The sequence below is a fragment of the Notolabrus celidotus genome, chromosome 20 (genome assembly GCF_009762535.1).
Source record: "Notolabrus celidotus isolate fNotCel1 chromosome 20, fNotCel1.pri, whole genome shotgun sequence".
NCBI classification, from domain to species: Eukaryota; Metazoa; Chordata; class Actinopteri; order Labriformes; family Labridae; genus Notolabrus; species Notolabrus celidotus.
The window spans coordinates 8,066,856-8,088,266 of record NC_048291.1 but is presented as its reverse complement, the minus strand read 5'-3'; the positions used below and the strand labels follow the sequence as shown (position 1 = coordinate 8,088,266).

Here is a 21,411-nt window from a genome sequence, read left to right as displayed (position 1 = left end):
ATTGATATTGTCTAACTGTTTTGTTAGTCTGGATATTATCTAACTGTGTTTTGTTAGACTTGATTTTGTCTGCCTGTATTTTTTTATGTAATTGTCTGTCGTATGATTTGTAGCTGTCAGGTTTTAAATACTTACTGTGTCTGTGTTGTGTAGGTATCTGCCTTGAGACTACGGATGAAATAAAGGTAAAAAGGTAATTAACCGAACGCTGCGGATGCAGCCTTTTGTCACATGGTCAACAGGAAAGATTCTCGTTAGGTGATACATTTGACAGACAAAACATGATGATATTTTTTTATTTGTCAAGAAATGTGAATCACATGTAGAGGAAAACAAATCATAAAAACCCTTTGTCCACTGGGGGGCGCCAAAATTGACAAACACAAAGTTCCTCACAGGAGCTTTAAATTGCATTTATTTCCATAACCTATTTTAGTTTTAATACTTTTCTCTATTTTTGAGAGCAGACAAACTGTTTTATTCTTCACCAGTTATTACTTCCATTTGAATCGGCATTTGACAAAATGTCTTTTACCTTTTGATTCAAACTGATGAAAAGTGCCTGACACTGAAAAGCCTCATTGAAATCAACTGGCTGCTCATTCATTTAGATGAGGCTGAAGATAAACACTTCAATCACGGTAAACTTTGTGGCATGCAGTGAACTTTAAAGACATTCTTTTGCTGTATTAACTTGAGTCATGTTAATGGAAACTCACTCAGAGGATCTGTGGAGTTATGGTGGGTTTAATTTTAACCTCGTTAGTTTGGACTTGAATTCTTTCTTTAGGAGAGCTGCTGCGGTGTTTCGGGAACTAGTTTGTATTTTTGTCAGAATTATGTGGAGAGCTCATGTGCAGAGTTGAAACTCAGAAGAAATTCACCAAAACAAATTATTATTGTGTCATAGCCGATGACAACACGGTAAGGCAAGATTAGAGTGAATCTTTTTGGACAAAACAGGATTAATCTTGTCTTGTATTAAAATCATTTGAAGCAGTTTTTACATTCCCTTGATTTTGTTTTGGGTTTTTTCTTGGCACTACGTTAAAATGTCTGATTTAGCCAATTTAGCTACTAAAAAATCTGAATACTCCAACAGACGGAGCTGAATGATCTGGAGGAAATCAAACTTGTGTCCCTGGTCTATGGGAAACGTATTAATTCAACACAAAGTAAAAGAACAGTATGATAAATCACAAATCTCAGATATAGTATCGTCGTCTTTCTCTCTTTCTATCTTCAGGTATACATAATTATTGATATATTGGTTACTCTGAACGCATTCAGGGACATGTAAGAACTATGTTTAAATGGAGTCAGCCTCAGTCTGGAATGTGTTAAACGTCTCGTCGTCCCCGACATAAAGACAAACATTCATGTGTGGTCAGCTTGGCAGACAGACTGAATTTAAGACGCTCTAACAGACCTAATCTCCTCTGATCCCAGAAAATGAGGCTCGCTGTGTTTGGGCCTTGAGCCTCCTAAGCTGTCGCCTTTAACAATCATTGCTTTTTAATGGACAGTCTGAAGGATTACTGTTCAAACCATGTAAAAGTGACACAATACATCTATACATAGACTGTTCGGAGGACGAAATAGACATACATGACTTTTCAGTTGGATTTCCAAATATAGAAGAAGTAGGTGCTGTGAAACAGGCCAAGCTGGTGCTTATAAAAGCTGTCAGAGTTTCTTTACTGTGACGGATGTCTGTTTCATTCTTCTGAAACAATCTCATTCAAATCCTCAAACTTTTGGACTTTTTCTTCTCTATCTGCAGCTCTCTGGTAAGTTTGATGCTTCATCATTTCACTTAACACCGACTTCAGCCTGAATCCATATCTGGTCAGAAGTATTGATTCCTTGATTAAATGTCTGCAGCTTGACAAAATGAGCGACGCTGAGATGGAAACATTTGGGGTAGCAGCTCCATACCTCCGTAAATCTGAGCGAGAGAGAATCGCGGCTCAGAACATGCCGTTTGATGCCAAATCTGCCGTGTTTGTGCCCACCCAAAGCAGGAGTATGTAAGGGAAAATCAAAAGCCAAGATGGGTCCAATGTCACTGGTGAGACAGAGGATAGAAAGGTGGGTAATTCAAATAACTTTTCTTATTACCTTTGTCTATTTTTGTCCTTGACTTTACTAAGCTTTGAACTCAGATCATCGCAGTGCCCTGGACGATGTTCGCCCATGAATCCTCCAAAGTTTGACAAGATTGAAGACATGGTTATTCTGACTCACCTCCATGAACCGGCTGTGCTGTTTACCTGAAAGAGCGCTACGCTGCCTGGATGATCTATGTAACTATAAATTATGAAAGCTGATTTTCATATCTAAAAATTCTGAAAACCAAACTGAAAAAGGAGAATCTGTAAAAGTAAGACCCTGGTGTTTCTCATGTATTCAGACGTACTCTGGACTCTTCTGTGTCACCCGTTAATCCGTACAAATGCGCCAGTCTACAACCCTGAGTCGTAGCCGATATAGAGGGAAGACCAGGAAGCCCCTCCGCACATCTTCTCCATCTCCGATAACGCCTACCAGTTCATGCTCACAGGTCTGATTAAGTCCAGACAAATAACTCTTTCTTACGTCAGAGCAGTTTGACATTGACCAAGACATTGACATTTTTCTGTGAATATGTTTCCCTAATACAGATCGAGAGAACCAGTCCATCCTGATCACGTGAGTGCTCTTTAAAGTGTTTATCCATCATAATATCATTACTATGCAAGAAATTCCAAACAACATTCGTGCTGTTCTTTCATCAGTGGAGAATCTGGTGCCGGGAAGACGGTCAACACAAAGAGAGTCATCCAGTATTTCGCAACAATTGCATCATTTGGAGACTCGAGCAAGAAGGCAACCTACTGGCAAAATGCAGGTTCAGTCCTTTCTTCTGAAAAAAACAAAAAAGCGACCTGGGGGTACCCGAAGTGAGGTCTGAAGGCAAAGTGGGTCTGTTGAGCTTGAAGTCAGAGTTTTCAGTTTGGCAAAGCTGGATTTGTTATTGCTAGATCAGGAGTTCCCAAATTTGTCAGCCTGCGACCCCCAAAAATGATGGTGCCAAAGACTGGCGACCCCCACCGTCCCTCAGAGTGATTAAATGTTGCTTCATACTTCATTTAGCTGGTCTGCAGAAATGTAGCCTTGAGGTTTCCTGTGCTGTTATGATTTTACCTGCTGCAACTCACGCTTTTTGAATTAACTATTAAACCAACTCTAACTTTAGGATTCATCTTGCAACAAGAACGGCAAAAAACGAATTCATGTTTTTATGAACAAGTTTTTTTCAAATGTAAGTACTATTTTTTTAATATTTTTACAATAAAGGGTAAAACATACAGTTTGAGACTACGTGAGAAAAAAACATTCTGGAAGACATCTTAAGATCTCCCATTAGTGTATTGCGAATCCAGGGGGTCCTGACCAAGTGACAACCTCCGGTCTTAAATTATGAAGCCTGGCAGAACTATTAAAACTGCAGTTCACGAGCGTCCACTTGAGGCTGGCCGCAGAAAACCGGAAACCACATGCACACCCATTCAAAAAAGGCAATCTTTACAGCAATAATAAACATGTTTACAGCCTGGTTAAAAGTTTTACAGTTTAGGTCAGCACAAACTGTACAGGGTGAATTTTTTATAACTCTGTATTTTTGAAGATATTAAACTTACGAGTTTTGCCCAAATAAGGACATGGCTGTCTTGATTGACAGGCAGGCACCCTGTAGCTGTTAGCGAAAAGGCAAAAGGCCCGCCTCTTTACCTCACAACGCACAACAAGGTTTGGTTGTTTCAGCATTTCTAGTCTGGCACTCACCGACAACTGGCTTCAAAACAGCGCTCACAAACAGATGTGACATCATGGATACTACGTCCATTTATACAGTCTGTTGTCCCGCATCCCTGTGCTAGATAACCATGGTGACATAATCTACACTAGGATATTAAGACTGAGAGTTATGCATACATTTGCATAATTAACGTAGTTAAGTTGAGTGTCATGTGGGTGTGATGTAACTGTTCGCTAGGCTCACGGTGGGTCCCGGCTCCACCTTTTTGTCCATTCCGGGTTGATCGAAAGTTAGGTTGAATCAGCATTTCAAATGGAAACAGTGGTACTTCGGCTTTAAAATGCCTCTTCAGATACAAACAGATGACTTCATTGAGACTGTCCGTGGTTCATACAGTCTTATAAACAATGAGAATCTGCTGGGTTTTTTTTCCTTTGCATCCTGATTAATAAGAACCATAAAAGCAATGGAAACTGTAAAATCCAGAGAGTTTGTGTCACAGCCACCCTCATGATACCTGCTGTCTGTAAATGGAGCTTCAGGCTTTGTTCAGCCGGCTCACTCACAGACAGCCTGGGTATTAAGACCTCGTTCTCCGTGGTGGTCCCCCCCCCCCCAGGTGTGTCAGCAGCTGCTTTTGAAACACACAGACATGTTAAGCTTTAATCCTGTATGTGAGTTACAGGGCACTCTGGAGGATCAAATCATCCAAGCCAATCCACTGCTAGAGGCCTTTGGTAATGCCAAGACTGTGAGGAACGACAACTCATCTCGATTTGTGAGTATCTATCTGATCAGAGCGGAGGGGAGTTGTCATCACTCTTACTGTTACAACAAAGTTTGTCTCTCCATCATGAGAATATCATCTAGTTCCACAGGAAAATAACTTTGTGTGTAATTTGATTTAAAAGACTACATGTTTATAATTATGAGATTTCAAGAAAGACACTATCTCATAAGAAAGAACACAATACAGTCCAGTATAATGCAATACAAAACGATACAGGATAGCCAATTGGTATAACAGTGATCTGATATGATAGGATAAAATACATATTAAGATGATACGGTACAATACAAAAAATATCTGTATAAAAGTGTGCCACAAAACAAAATGATACATTTCAAACCATGCTGATACAATGATACACTATCAAACATGCCATACAATGTAGTACAAAAATCACAGTGTGGCAAGACGAGATATGATGCAGAGGATCTGTCCACAGTGTTTCTTATATAACAAACCTCAGGAATGATTGTTTCACTTTTTCAGGGAAAATTCATCCGCATCCACTTTGGAACAAAGGGGAAGCTGTCATCAGCTGATATTGAAACTTGTAAGTTTTCTAAAAACATTGATGATATTATTGATTATCCATTATGAGTGTTTCAATGTTTATCTTTTGTGCTAATTGTAATCATTCTTAGACCTCTTGGAAAAATCCAGAGTGACATTTCAGCTTCTGGCAGAGAGGAGCTACCACATCTTCTATCAGATCATGTCCAACAAGAAACCTGAACTGATCGGTGAGTATGACTTTATTTTGTTTAATGTCTCTACTTATATGTGTATATGTTACACCCCTGCAAGGGAGGAGGAATAATCACTAGAGGGATTTAGTTGTGTTTCCCCATCAGGTGTGTTAAAATGAACACAACATTATGATTATGATTATGATTATGATTCACAACATTTTCATAATGTAAGACTGGTAGAGAACGTGGTAGAGTACACACTTTCTTAAATCCAAATATTTGGCAGTGTGTGACAGTAATAAATCACTTTCCACATGTTTCTGTGACACATAGATTTGCCCAAATCCTCTAAAAGCTTATGAAAGGGCATGAATCAATTCAAACAGATAACAGTAAAACATGATTAACATGTAGTCTTAGTTAGTCAATTTGCTTGTGAAACAGAACTATGGCTACACCAAGCTACAACCTCTGGTCCTGAGAAATTAAACTATTGCAAAAGTGATAAAAACTGACGTTCTGAGAGTGTCCACTAGAGGCTGTCTGCAGTGGCACCAGAAGCCACACACACCCATTCGTCTGTACAGCAAAAATAAACATGTCTACAACCTGGTTGAAAATTGATTTAGTCTGTTGGCACAGTACTGGGTGTGATTATTGTTTTTACTAAGTTATTAATTTGAATATACTAAAATTACGAGTGATCAGAGTGACGTTTGCTCTGCGTTTACTCTACTTAAGCCATGGGGATGCGAAACATACAGGTACTGCAACACCACTTTAAGACAAACCACATTAATATTCTGTCACAACCTTTAAGTTTTAGTCTACGGGATAAATAAAGGTTCAAATGATAGTTTTGGGAAAAGCAAAGGTAAACAAGTAATAATGCTGATAAACCATACACTAATACAGTTTATCGTCTTAAGGGTTGGAATTTTAAAAAGAAAAAAATGTCAACTTCAGAGCAAAAGTAACGAGTTAAAGGAACAATCTGAGAAATGCAGTGGAGTCAGATATAGTGTAATGTGTAATGTATGTAAGTTTGTCTTTGAAATGTAGTGCAGTTGAGGTAACAAGTTTACCCGAAAAAATAAAACTCAAATCAAGGACTGATACTAAAACATGTAGGGGTGCTGTTGGTCCAGCGGTCCATATACAGAGACTATAGCACTCGTCGCAGAGGTTGCAGGTCGATTCCAGCCTTGACGATTTACTACATGTCCTCCCCCACTCTCTACTCCTCACATTTCCTGTCTCTTTTCAGATGTCCTAAACATTAAGGGCAAAATATAACTTTAAAAAAAAAATACTTAAATCTCCTATGAAGAACTTTCAGTTTGTGTTGACTTTGGCCCCTCCTGTGGACAAAGCGGTCACTCTTATCTCTTTGCGGATTTTGTCCTGAAGATATGAAAGTTGTGTTTTGTGACAAAAATCGAATGCCTCATTATTTTGATATCAAAACAATATCACTCATCAAAAATCTTCGCCATGGAAATACAAAAACAAAAGTATTTATGGAAGCATAATGAGCCTGACGGACACCTACCCCCCGTCAGTGGTTTAAGGTATGACAGATTACTACACAGAAATAATCAATCTTGTTGCTGATGGTCTTGTTTGCTTTTATAGCTTAAAAAGAGTCATCAATACTCATTTCAGCCCATTATGCAACCCCCCCAAAAACCTCCTCACAGGAGCTTAACTTACTTCATCACTGTCCACTGCTGCATAGAAATCATTATCATGTTACTGGTACTGTGAATAATTTCTGTCTCTTCTCAGACATGCTGCTAATAACCACCAACCCATACGACTATCCCTTCATCAGTCAGGGAGAAATCACAGTAAAGAGCATCAACGACAGTGATGAGCTGATGGCCACTGATGTGAGACTTCATACATTCAAACCTTTTTAAAAAAACATTTCTATATAAGAGGGACATGAAAGAGAAATAATTCTCTAACTGATAAAATACAATTCATTAGGTTGTTGTTTGATGTAGTGACATTTTTCAAACTAACACCAACCAAAACACAACATGATCCTTATAAGTCCAAGTCAATGTATCATAGTACTGTGTCGCTGTTAAACTGAGATGAACAATCTTTGACATCGTGTGTGTTCATCAGAGTGCCATCGACATCCTTGGGTTTAACTCGGAGGAAAAGGTCGGCATCTACAAGCTGACAGGAGCAGTGAATGCATTTTTGGGAACATGAAGTTCAAGCAGAAGCAGCGCGAGGAGCAGGCGGAGCCCGACGCACCGAGGGTGAGACGAGTGAACTTAAAGCTTTACACTTAACATGTTTATCAGTGTCTTCTTTTCACCTTTGAGCCTGATTGTTGCTTTTTTATAAACATCTATGATTGCATCCTTTAGTGCAGACAAAGTGGCGTCCTGATGGGTCTGAAACTCTGCTGACCTGCCTCAAAGCTCTGTGCTACCCCCGAGTAAAGGTCGGGAATGAGTACGTCACCAAAGGACAAACTCCACAGCAGGTACAGGTCGATACGTCTCAAGTTCAGTCTGTATTTGAGGCCACTTCAAATCTATCGTCCTACACCCACACACATCTGCACCTGATTACCTTTTTAATGTTTCTTTAACCACTCACGATCTTAACTTCAGGTGAATAATGCGATAGGTGCTCTGTCCAAAGCCGTGTACGAGAAGCTGTTTTCTATGGATGGTCACAAGGATCAACCAGCAGCTGGACACCAAACTTCCCCGACAGCATTTCATCGGCGTCCTCGCATCGCGGGATTTGAGATATTTGAGGTAAAGAGAGTAAAATACAACAGATTTTTCTAAGTATATGTGTAATCAACGATTTCCTGTTGATTTATTCAGATGAAACAGCTTAGAGCAGCTCTGCATCAACTTTACAAACGAGAACTGCAACAGTTTTTTCAACCACCACATGTTCGTGCTGGAACAAGAAGAGTACAAGAAAGATGGAATTGACTGGGAGTTCATTGACTTTGGGATGGACTTGCCGCCTGCATCGAGCTCATTGAGAAGGTGGGATTATAATAACTTCACATCATGTCATCAACATGCACATGGTTCAACACTGATCATCTCTCTCTTCTGTAGCCGATGGGATTTTCTCCATTCTGGAGGAGGAGTGCATGTTCCCAAAGGCGACAGATGGCTCCTTCAAAACAAACTTTACGACCAACATCTGGGGAAGAACAGCATCTTTCAGAAGCCCAAACCCTGCAAAGGAAAGGCTGAGGCTCATTTCTCTCTGATGCATTACGCCGGAACCGTCGATTACAACTTAAGTGGCTGGCTGGAGAAGAACAAAGATCCTCTGAATGACACGTGGTGCAACTTTACCAGAAAGCTTCTCTGAAGCTGCTCTCTCAGTTGTTCGCTTCCTACGCTGCAGCTGACGGTCAGTTCACAGAAAAATCCATGATTAATGAAACAAAACTGTATAATAAGATGTCTGTTGTAAAATAGTGGTACTATCAGTGCCTAGTTAATGTGTTTTAGAAGTGGGAATCAAGATCAATTATTATGGCGATTTTGAACATTTTCCAAGTATTGTAGTATAGCTCTGTGAAAAACTTTGTGAAATATATTTTATATGATAAGAAAACTTGTCAGGCTTTTCATGTCACTTCATTCATTTTAGTTTTTACACAATGGGACGCACACAGACTTGACCCACACTGTGATAAACCATAGACTGCATAAAATATGGACGTAGTATCCGTGTCGTCACTCATCTCTTCCTGAGCGCTGTTAAGAAGCCAATCAGAGGTGGCAGCCAATATGGAAATGCGGACTCAACCAGGCAGAGTGTGACGTAAAGGGGCGGAGTTTGAGCCTCCTAGCCGACAGCTATGTGTCAGTCATGTCCTTATTTGGGCAAAACTCATAATCTTAATATCTTCTGAGCCATCGCGTTGGAAAAAAATTCACCCCCTGTTCAGTGTGTGCCGATAGAGAGATTAGCTTTGTAGAGCTAGGCCGTTTTTTTGAACCAGACTGTAAACATGTTATTAATGCTGCAAAGATCGTCTTTTTCCCATTCATGTCTATGTGCTTTCTGGTGTTTCTGCAGCCAGCCTCAAACGGATTCTCAATTAATTGCAGTTTATAACACTTCTGCATGGGCTTCATGGATAAAACCTGGCAAACAGAGCTGTTTGTGTTACAGTCTCGTCCAACTTAACTGAATGTATGGACAGCTGTACCATTACAGGAACAGTTAGGGTTAGGGTTTACCCCAGTGTGACTGTCATATGATTCAATGTCCTGCCTGAAGTCTGGAGAACGTGAGACAGCAAGTCACATAATACTGCTACAGTCACGAAGGAGTCCGCTGCCTGTGACGTCCACGCATCCATGCAGGTTGAAGCAAACCCTTTCTGCTACACTCAAACTCCTTAACTCTGACAGTAAAGCTGGACAGAGAATAGAAGCTCAGAGTGTCAGTAAAATAACACTGTAATAGAGTGTTATTCCAGTGTTATCATTCAACAAAAGCCATTGTTTTCCTCAAAGTTGAATAGCTGCCAGTCTCTGCACGAAAAGTAGGTGAAGGATTGTTATTTATTGCACTCTCTCTATAGGAGGCAGCTTTGACAAACTCTGTCCAAGTGAAGGCTGAGCTGATTCAGCACTAGCTTTGCCCTAGGTTGGCTAATGCTATCTCTGGGTGGTGACAAGTGAGGTGAACCTCATCTCCCTCCCTGAATGAACATGTTCATGCTGCACTTCTTGTTAAAAAATCCAAAAGTGGTCATTGCATTGAATTTAAAACCTGTACAATGCTGTCCTTAATTCTTTCTTACATCCAAATTCCACCTGATCCGTGTCCATCTCTGATCCGTCACGGCACCGGATCTAATAGGTTTTTAATTCCGGTCAATATTTAACTTCTACTGGATCCGCTCCGTTGCATTCTTGGCTGTGTCTCTGATCCCGCAGGTCAAAGTCCTCTTGATCAGATACTCAAGACTTCTATTTTTGCCAGATGCTGGAGCACGAGCATAGCTCTCAACAGAGCAGATTGAGCAGGACAGGAAGTCCGGTATCAAAACAAAATTAAAACATCCGGTTAGTTTTCAGAAAATATCACTGTGTTATCACCAGATTGTTTTTCACTTGACTACAACAATAACCCGTCATGATGAGCGGAGCCAGGCCTGGAGTCCAACAGATCAGAGGTTTTTAGAGGACGATAAAGACAACATGTCTGACATCAGCAAAAAAAAAATACTCAACAGCACACCAAGTGGACTGAACAGGCACTGATTTAAAATTTTCCACCACCATGTTTGCAATTAATAAAATAAATAAATGATGATGTTGCTGTACAGTTTATCATTTCTATTTTGTAAATGTTATCATGTTGTTCATGTTCTTTTCTTATTTTTCTGCAGGCTCTGATGGAAGTAAGAAAAGTTTCAAGAAAAAAGGCTCTTCTTTTCAGACAGTTTCTGCTCTATTCAGGGTAATTATCAACAATATTTAACATTTATATTGCTTTATTCAGACTTGACTACTGTAATACCATCTTCTACGGCCTTCCTTCAAAACAACTCAACAAACTACAATATATCCAGAACTCTGCCGCCCGCCTGCTCACCCACACCCGCTCCCGTGACCACATCAGCCCTGTCCTCTAAAACCTCCACTGGCTCCCTATCAAACAGCGCATACATTTTAAAATCCTCCTCCTCACCCACAAAGCCCTCCATAACCAGGCCCCCCTCCTACCCCCCGTAACCTCCGATCCTCCAACGCCCACCTCCTCTCCCTACCACCTGACACCAAGCACTGACCCTGGGGGGACAGAGCTTTCTCTGTCGCCGCCCCACCCTCTGGAACGCCTTACAACTTAACATTCAAACTGTCCCAACCTGTCCACCTTCAAATCATCCACCAAAACCCACCTATTTAGAACTGCTTTTAACTTATGATTGCTTTTAAATGTATTTTAATCAAGTTTTTATTATTCTGTTGTTTTATATGATGCTGTATCCTTTGTGCAGCGTCTTTGAGTTTTTAGAAAAGCGTTATTATTATTATTATTATTATTATTATTGTTATTATTATTATTATTATTAAAGACAGCAATAGGAGCGAAGATAAAGCGACTTCATAGATTGTTTGACTGATTTGATATTTATTCACAGGAGAACCTGAACAAACTGATGGCGAACCTCAGGTCGACACATCCTCACTTTGTCAGGTGCATCATCCCCAACGAGACCAAAACTCCAGGTATGAAAGCAAGAACTGCACAATCCAGGTTTTAGGTTTCGGTGTGTATGACTGTTCACTACTGTTCTTACTCAGAGTTTTTGTTAAAAACTAAGTGTGAGGTGACATTTCCGTTATAAATCAGTCTGTCATACAGCTGTTTGTTTTTTCTTCAAACCGACAGAAGGGAACTTTTCTATGATCTTTCTTTATACAGTCGAGCAAATGAGGAAAAGATCAACGAGGATACAACAAGAAGAAAAAGGAACTAATTCAGTGTTCAGAAATGTCATACTCCTACATTTACAGCAGATCACCACAGTGGGCGCAAAAGTGAATGAAACCCAGATCTTTGAGTATTTATAATAGAGAAGATGGACTACTTTTAATGCATGTAGTTTTGACTCAAAGAAAAAGATGAAAAGGAAAATAAAATATTTTGATTAGCTTTAAAGTGCATGTGAAAAAACAATGTTAGCTATTTCCATCTGTTTCCAGTGCATTTTATGCTAAGCTAAGCTAGCTGCTGCTTGCTCTAGCTTCATACACTCCAGATATGAGAAAGGATGATGTCATTCATTGCCAACATGTTAAACCATGAAATGCTGAACCTTTATAACTAATGTAATTTCATCTTGCAGGCTCCATGGATCATCATCTTGTTCTTCATCAGCTTCGCTGTAATGGAGTTTTAGAAGGAATCAGGATCTGCAGAAAAGGATTCCCCAGCAGGATCCTGTACGGAGACTTCAGACAGAGGTACAGGATTCTGAATGCAAGTGCGATCCCTGAGGGTCAGTTCATCGACAGTAAGAAGGCGTCAGAGAAGCTTCTGTCCTCCATCGACGTCGATCACTGTCAGTACAGATTGGATACACAAAGGTGATTTATGGTTGTGTCAGTGTGTTATGATCAGAACAAGGCATGAATGATATGGATTTTTTTAAGCCTATACCAATGACCTATAATAACCTTCTCCTGATGGTCGATACCAATTAGATAGGGACTGATGTTTTTTTACATTTTAGTATTGTAAATAAACACCTGCGGGTAAGTAGGGCTAAGATTTAGTGAGCAAAGATGCATATTAAAACCAAACTGAAATCTCTATTAACACTCAAAAAAAAAGTTCGCACTCTTCAGTTGGTATTTTTTTCTAACTTCAAAAAAGGTCATGTCTTCAACAGTTACAGAGTTATACTTTTTAAATCTTACCTCTTATTAACTTTTTAGATGTGTTTCTTTCTCATATTAGCTTGTGTAATAGTATATTTTATGTTTTCATCTGATCTGACCTTTGACCCTGCAGGTGTTTTTCAAAGCGGGGCTGCTGGGTCTCCTGGAGGAGATGAGGGACGAGCGTCTGTCTGTGTTGCTGACTCGTATTCAGGCTGTTTCCAGAGGTTACGTCACCAGACTGAGGATGAAGGAGATGACCAAAAAAAGGTCTCAAGTTTTGTTCATAACATTCACAAACGACCTGAAGTGAAAGAAATTAACTTTGTATGAATTCATAAATGAATTATTATTGTGATGTATCATTTTAAACAAAGCGTGTTGAACCAGCAGTGGAAAAGGGTCAAACCAACACTGAACCTCAGTTTGATTGAACAACCGTTTCCCTTTGTATCTTATTGGGCAATTTAAACCAGTTAGAATGAAACTGAAGGTAGTGACAAAGTTGTTTTCGTTTCCTGATCTAACTCTGCAGAGAGTCCATCTTCATCATCCAGTACAACATCCGCTCCTTCATGAACGTGAAGAACTGGCCCTGGATGAGACTCTACTTCAAAATAAAGCCTCTGTTACGCAGCGCAGAGGCTGAGAAGGAGATGCAGAACATGAAGGAGGAGTTCGCTCGACTCAAAGAAGAGTTTGCAAAGTCGGAGGCTCGGAGGAAGGAGCTGGAGGAGAAAATGGTAGTTCTCTTCCAGGAGAAAAACGACCTTTACCTCCAAATTCAGGCAGTAAGTAAATCCTGAGGAGGATGGAGGGATGGAGGGGTGGGTTTACAGACAGAATGAGGCTATGGCTAGGCTTTAATGATAGGTAAAGGATGGTCAGATGAATGAATGAATGTATAGATAAATAAAAGGATGATGGATGGATGGATGGATGGATGGATGGATGACTGGGTGCATAGATTAATAGATGAATGGCTAGATGATTTGAAGGATGGATAGATGAATGGGAGGATGGATAAAGGGTTTGGATGATGAATAATGGAAAGATGTTGTAGATGTTTGAAGAGTTGGATGAATGGATGATTGCATGAATGGAAGGATTGGTGGATGGATAGATGAAAGAATGGATGATATGAATAGACAGATAGATGGATGAATAGATGAACATAAAGATGATTGACGCATTGATGGATGAATGAATGAATGAGTGAATGAATGAATGAATGAATGAATGAATGAATGAATGAATGAATGGATGGATGAATGGATGAATGGATACATTGATGGTGAGATGTTTGGATGGATAGATGGATGAATGATTGTATGGATGAAAGGATGGATGGTAGGATGAACAAGCAGATGATAATTTGAAGGATGGTGTGAATGGATGAATAGATAAGTAGAAGGATGATGGATGGATGGATAGATGACTGGACGGATAGATAATTGATGGATGATTTGAAGATTGGGTAGATGAATGGGAGGATGGATAAAGGGTTTGATGAATGGAGAGATGTTTGAACAGTTAGATGGATGGATGGATGGATGGATGGATGGATGGGTGGATGGATGGATGGATGGATGGATGACTAATTGCATAACTGGAGCGGTTGGTGGATGTATAGATGAAAGAATGGATGATATGAATTGACAGGGTAGATGGATGGACAGATGAATGAACGCAATGATGGGTTAAGGGTTGGTTGGATCGGTGAATGAATGAATGAATGGATGCATTGGTGGCTATACTGATGGATGGATGATTAGATGGATGAGAGGATGGATGGTAGGATGAATAAGTAGATAACTTTAAGGATAAATGGACAAAAAATGGAAGATGGATATATAGATGGATGGGAAGTGAAATCTCGACCTGATTTTTCTAACACTTTGTACCCCTGCTTTCAGGAGAGGGAGAACCTGTGCGATGCAGAGGAGAGGTGTGAAGGTCTCATTAAGAGTAAAATCCACCTGGAGGCCAAACTAAAGGAATTTCAGAGCGGGTGGAGGAAGAGGAGGAGATCAACGCAGAGATCACAGCCAAGAAGAGGAAGCTGGAGGATGAATGTTCTGATTTGAAGAGAGACATCGACGACCTCGAACTCACCATTGCCAAAGTGGAGAAAGAAAAACACGCAACTGAAAACAAGGTTCTTCAGATCGCCTTCATCACGTCGACATTTTGTTTTTATGTATTAGTGTTAATCTTAATCTAATCTATAAAATGTTGTTATGTAGGTGAAGAATCTGGTGGAAGAGCTCTCCTCTCTGGAGGAAAACCTGATGAAGTCTTCGAAGGAGATGAAGGCTCTGCAGGAGGTCCTCAGCAGACACTCGACGACCTGCAGGCCGAGGAAGACAAAGTCAACGGCCTGATGAAGATCAAGATGAAGCTGGAGCAGCAGGTCGATGATGTGAGTGTGGGACCAACAGACGGTTTTGGTTTTCATTGGATTGCACAGATTAAATTCAGATTCATGGTTGACGTGAGCGTCTCATTCAGCTGGAGAACTCGCTGGAACACGAGAAGAAGCTTCATGCAGACTCTGAGAGATCCAGAAGAAAACTGGAGGGGGATCTGAAGCTGAGCCACGAAACCATCATGGACCTGGAGAACGACCGACAGCAGGCGGAGGAGAGGCTAAAAAAGTGTGATGTTTTAATATTTCAAACGATTTAAGAATTAGAATAATGTAACCGTGCAAAAAACATTAGCATCATTTTGAAGCTGGACCATTTTTTAACTTCATTGAAACTTTATTTGGCGCAAGAAGGCAACATTAGTCCATACATTACACTATTTCAACCCTGAGGGAATTACCTTTGTTTTCCAGAAAAGACTTTGAAATCAGCGGCCTGCAGAGCAGAATTGAGGATGAACTAACTCTCAGCACTCAGCTGCAGAAGAAGATTAAAGAGCTTCAGGTGTGAATAAAATAAAAGATACTCTAGCATTTCCATGTTTTATTCCCCAAAAAATAGCATTCTTAATATCACATTTAATATCCTTTGCAGGCTCGCGGAGAGGAACTCGAGGAGGAAATCGAGGCAGAGCGTTCGGCCCGAGCTAAAGTGGAGAAGCAGCGATGCGACCTCTCCAGAGAGCTGGATGAGATCAGCGAGCGTCTGGAGGAGGCGGGAGGAGCAACCGTTGCTCAGGCCGAACTCAACAAGAAGAGAGACACAGAGTTTCAGAGGTTGAGACGGGACCTGGAAGAGTCCACGCTGCAACACGAATCCATCTCTGCAACTCTCCGCAGAAAACAGGCGGACAGTGTCGCCGAGCTCAGCGAGCAAATCGACAACATCCAGAGAGTGAAACAGAAGCTGGAGAAAGAAAAGTGTGAGCTGAAGATGGAGATTGATGACATGATGAGCAACATGGAGAGCGTCCTGAAAAGCAAGGTATCAAAAACTTTTTTACTTCTGTTTCAAAATCTGTTTCCATCCACTCATAGCTGAATCTATAAATCTGTCTTTGACTCGTGTTTCAGGCTGTTCTGGAGAAAACGTCCAGGAGCATGGAAGATCAAATGAACGAATATAAAACCAAAGCAGAAGAAGCTCAGAAGTCTCTGAGTGATTCTACGACTCTTTCTGCTCGTCTGCAGACAGAAAATGGTACATTTATTGATCAATGCAAACTTCTTTTTTTTTTTTAAGTGACAAATTTGGTGTGTTGATTCATTTGTGTCCGACTCATGAACAGCTGAACTCTCACGTCTGCTGGAGGAGAAAGAAATGAGTCTCTCCCAGCTGAGCCGAGTCAAATCTGTCTGCAACCAACAAATAGAGGAGCTGAAGAGACTTCTGGACGAAGAAATGAAGGTCTAAATTCTTAAAGGAAACAATCTTCTTATTCGATTGTATCACAGACACAGCAGTGATGTCAAATAGAAGGAATATATTCAAAACCCCAAATATTCTCCTTGTTTCAGGCTAAGAGCGCTCTGGCTCACGGTCTGCAATCGTCTCGTCATGACTGCGATCTGCTCAGAGAGCAGTACGAGGAAGAGCAGGAGGCCAAAGCTGAGCTTCATCGCTGCCTGTCAAAGGCCAACAGCGACGTGTCTCAGTGGAGGACCAAATACGAAACAGACGCCATCCAACGCACCGAGGAGCTCGAGGAGGCAAAGTGAGAAATAACAACTCCTGACACCTGAAACAGGATGTTCATTTTAAATGTTTCATGGAGGTGAAATGTTGGTGCATCATAGAGATCAAACAGGGTGTGGTGATTATGCAAATTAGAATTCTGACAGGGTGAGCAGGATCATGAGAAGGGATTCTAATTTGCATAAATGCCTGCTCACTATACAATGTCCAGCTTATTACCAGCTACCAAGTAAAGACAAAATATTGTTTTAAAGATTATTTAGAGATGTATTTGAGATGCGCTCACCTGCTCCCTACCTCTGCCTGGATTGCAGGACAGAATGTTGCTCCTCTTTTCCCGTATTAGAGATGGTTGGGGTCCAGTAGCTCTTCAGGCTGCTCTCACATCTGTGACCAGTTGCTGTCTGTCGCTCTCAGGACCAGCCTGGGAGTCAGGAAAAGTTCTTACCACATTTTTGCATTTTGATTTAGTTTAATTTGTGTGTTGTCCCTGCTGTTGCTTTGATATTGAGAACTGTTTTATGAGGTTTTTACCTATCAGAATCAAGTATTTAGCCAGGTAATTAATAAGACAGCTGGTTAAGCACAGAGAATAAATAATAATCCATCCTAACGGACCTTAAAGAGGCCATGTGAGATATGTCTGCATTTTTTAAAAAAGTTCTGGAGATGATTTTTCCTTAAGCTTTAACATGTTTAACTGTTTGTTCAGGAAGAAGCTGGCTCAGAGGCTGCAGGACTCTGAGGAGATGACCGAGGTGGCAAATGTCAAATGTGCATCTTTGGAAAAAACCAAACAGCGTCTGCAAGCCGAGGTTGAGGATCTGATGGTGGAGGTGGAGAGGTCAAATGCAGCCAATGCCTCATTGGACAAGAAGCAGAGGAACTTTGACAAAGTAAGTCCTCATTGTTTACATTTCTCTATTTCTTTCAGCAGCGTTGATCACACGTTTTCTCGTCCACAGGTTCTTGCTGAATGGAAGCAGAAATATGAGGAGACTCAAACAGATCTGGAAGTTTCTCAGAGAGAGTCGAGGGGGCTGAGTACCGAACTCTTCAAGCTGAAGAACTCATACGAAGAGGCTCTGGATCATCTGGAGACCATGAAGAGAGAGAATAAAAACCTGCAGCGTAAGAGTTCTACTAAAAACAAATGATCTTTCTTTTATGTTTCTTTTTGAGGTAAATGTGTTTTACTGTTTATTTCCAGAGGAGATTTCAGACATCACGGAGCAGGTTGCACAATATGCAAAAACTGTCCACGAGCTGGAGAAGTCTGTGAAACATGCAGAGCAGGAAAAGAGAGACACCCAGACCGCTCTGGAGGAAGTCGAGGTTTGTTTCCTCTCATTAAACACCTTTTCATTCCTTTTTTTCTTCAAACAACTTGAAGTGTTTCTCTCACTTCTCTGTAGTCATCACTGGAACACGAAGAAGCCAAAATCCTGCACCTGCAACTCGAGCTGAACCAGATCAAATCTGAGGTTGACAGAAGGGTGGTGGAAAAAGACGAGGAGATCGAGCAGCTGAAAAGGAACTATCAGAGAACTGTGGATACGCTGCAGAATGCACTCGATGCAGAGACACGCAGCAGAAACGAGACTGTACGGACAAAGAAGAAGCTGGAGGGCGACCTGAACGAGATGGAAATCCAGCTTGGACACGCTAACCGACAGGCAGCAGAATCAACCAAACAGCTGAGGATTGTCCAGACTCAGCTGAAGGTTTGTAGGAGGCCATGAAAGTAATTGATATAAATCTTTGAAAAACAAAACAGCTTCGATGTTTTGACTCTGAAATCTCCTGCATCAGGACACGCAGGTCCACCTGGACGAAGCTCTCCACAGCCAGGAGGACTTCAAGGAGCAGCTCGCCATCGCAGAGCGCCGCAACACTCTGATGACAGCCGAAATTGAAGAGATGACGGCAGCGCTCGAACAATCTGAGAGGTGTCGCAAGGTGGCCGAACAGGAAGTGATGGAAGTCAGTGAGAGAGTTCAGCTGCTGCACACTCAGGTGAGGAGACAACTGGACGGAGAATATCTCAGGAAAACAAGAAGACAAAACACAGACAGAATGTTTAATAAAGGAGAATAAGATATGTCATATGTTTATGGTTCTATCCTTTAACTGATGTTTTAACAGAATGGCAGTCTGCTAAACTCGAAGAAGAAGGCAGAGTCAGATTTAAATCAGCTGCAGTCTCAAATGGAGGAAACCATCCAGGAGGCCAAAAATGCAGATGACAAAGCTAAAAAGGCTGTAACAGACGTGAGTCTCTCTCTTTTATTTATTTTCTTTTTGTTAAATTATGTTATGATTGATTAACAGATCAAACTGCTAAGCCTCTGAATTTAAACACAGGCAGCCATGATGGCAGAGGAGCTGAAGAAAGAGCAGGACACCTGTGCTCACCTGGAGAGGATGAAGAAGAACCTGGAGGTTACAGTGAAGGACCTGCAGCACCGACTCGATGAGGCTGAGCAGATCGCCATGAAGGGCGGGAAGAAAGAGCTGCAGAAACTGGAGATTCGTGTACGAAGAATCAAACAAAACAATCTTAGACAGAAACAATAAATCACTGAGATTGAAAGGATGAATGAATGAGAGAAGCTGCTCTCTGGAGAAGCATAAATAAAAGAGAATCAATCTGTTCTCAGGTCCGTGAGCTGGAGAATGAGTTGGAGGGGGAGCAGAAACGCGGTGGAGAGGCAATGAAAGGTCTGCGGAAATATGAGCGGAAAATCAAAGAGCTGACTTATCAGGTAAGAGTTATTGCTGTTATATAATTTTACCAGAAGAGATTTGAGTAAAATGTTCAAAAGAAATTTAATAAGTTGTTGAATGTTTCAGGTAGAGGAGGAGAAGAAGAGCACGGTGAGACTTCAGGATTTAGTCGACAAACTGCAGCTGAAAGTGAAAGCGTACAAACGTCAGTGTGAAGAGGCGGTGAGTATAGCTATGTGAATACTGAGTTTCAAGTTAAACGAAGACGTCTAGATAAATCTTTAATTTTCTGCAATACCTGGTCACTCAGGAGGAACAAACCAGCGTGAATCTGCTGAAGTTCCGGAAAGTTCAACATGAGTTGGAGGAAGCTGAAGAACGAGCCGACGTCGCCGAGTCACAGCTCAACAAACTGCGATCAAAAAGCAGAGATGCTGGTAAAGAGGAATAAAATCCTCAGCGGGACCAGATTTCATCAGCAAAATGCTAGTTTTTATTAACTGTGGAAAATGATGCTGTCAGCTCTTTTTAAAAAAAATGTCTCTCTTGATTCAGTCCTCAAAAAATGTTAAGTGAGCTAAAAAAGAAAAATAATCCATGATTAAAATATCTAGATTAGTAGATTGTATCGTATTCATCTCTTCTTCAGTGAAAACTGTTGGTATACTGTATGTTAGCTTTCCCAAGCTAGCATGAGCTTTACTACAATTTATAGCTGACATTATGAGTTTATTGTATAATATGAAACAAAAGTGTGAATTCCTAGCTAATATTGATTGTAGTTTCAATGATTAAATGCTATCATATGTTGTTAGCTAACACTGAATACAGCTCTTCAATTGTAAGAAACGTGTGGTTTTTTTATTTTTTATTTGCAAGGACTCAAAACCTGTTAAAGGTGAGATTCTATTTTAGCTAGCTGGTTAGCTGGAATGTTATGTTAGCTGGCTATTTAAGGCTAGTTGGTTTGCTTGGCCAACTTGCTCACATTCATGTAATTGGATTGTCTTGGATCAATAAGTGATAAATTGTTTTTTATTGATAAGTGGGGGAGAAAATATATCAGCTGTTTTACAGTTGTAAATTTGACTATCAGAAGGGCCCCTTGAGGATGCTCCGCCCCCTTTGCGTTGAGAGTCTAGCTCCACACCTGGGTTAGGGTTACCATTAGCGTTAGGGTCATCATTAGGGTTAGGGTTACTGTTGGGGTTAGGGTTTACGGTTAGGGTTAGGGTTATGGTTAGGGTTAGGGTTATGATTAGGGTTAGGGTTAGGGTTTAGGGTTGGGTCTAGGGTAATGGTTAAATTTATGATTAGGGTTATGGTTATGATAAGGGTGAGGGTTATGGTTGGGGTAAGTGTTAGGATTAGTTTTAGGGTTTAACGTTAGGGTTAGGGTTTAAAGTTAGATGATATTTTATAGGCTCTTGTTTTCCCCATGCTTTATACACTTTTGCACTGTCTACTTTGCTGCTGTGACATACATTTCCCCGTTTTGGGACTAATAAAGGACACCTTTATTAGGTCCACCTAATAAAGGTTTGGGTTAGGTTTAGGGTTATGAATAGGGTCATGATTAGGGTCGGGTTATGGAGAGGGTTAGGGTCATGATAAGGGCTAGGGTTATGATTTGGGTTATGATTAGGGTTAGGGTTATGAATAGTGTTAGGGTTATGAATAGTGTTAGGGTTATGATTAGGGTTAGGGTTATGAATAGGGTTAGGGTTATGAATAGTGTTAGGGTTATGATTAGGGTAAGGGTTATGAATAGTGGGTTATGATTAGGGTTAGAGTTATGATTAGAGTTAGGGTTAAGTTTATGATTAGGGTAAGGGTTATGATTTGGGTTATGATTCGGGTTAGAGTTATGATT

General features: G+C 40.7%; 1 long non-coding RNA gene and 1 pseudogene across 1 annotated transcript; one reads left to right on the top strand and one right to left on the bottom strand.

The window, feature by feature from the left end:
• The first annotated feature begins 1,893 nt into the window (after nt 1-1,893).
• LOC117832715 lies at nt 1,894-20,364 on the top strand (annotated as a pseudogene).
• LOC117832766 lies at nt 11,878-12,925 on the bottom strand. Its single transcript, XR_004635248.1, has 2 exons — nt 12,807-12,925; nt 11,878-12,366 (listed from the first exon to the last, which is right to left on the bottom strand). It is a non-coding gene; the product is annotated as an uncharacterized LOC117832766 (long non-coding RNA).
• Nucleotides 20,365-21,411: the final 1,047 nt, after the last annotated feature.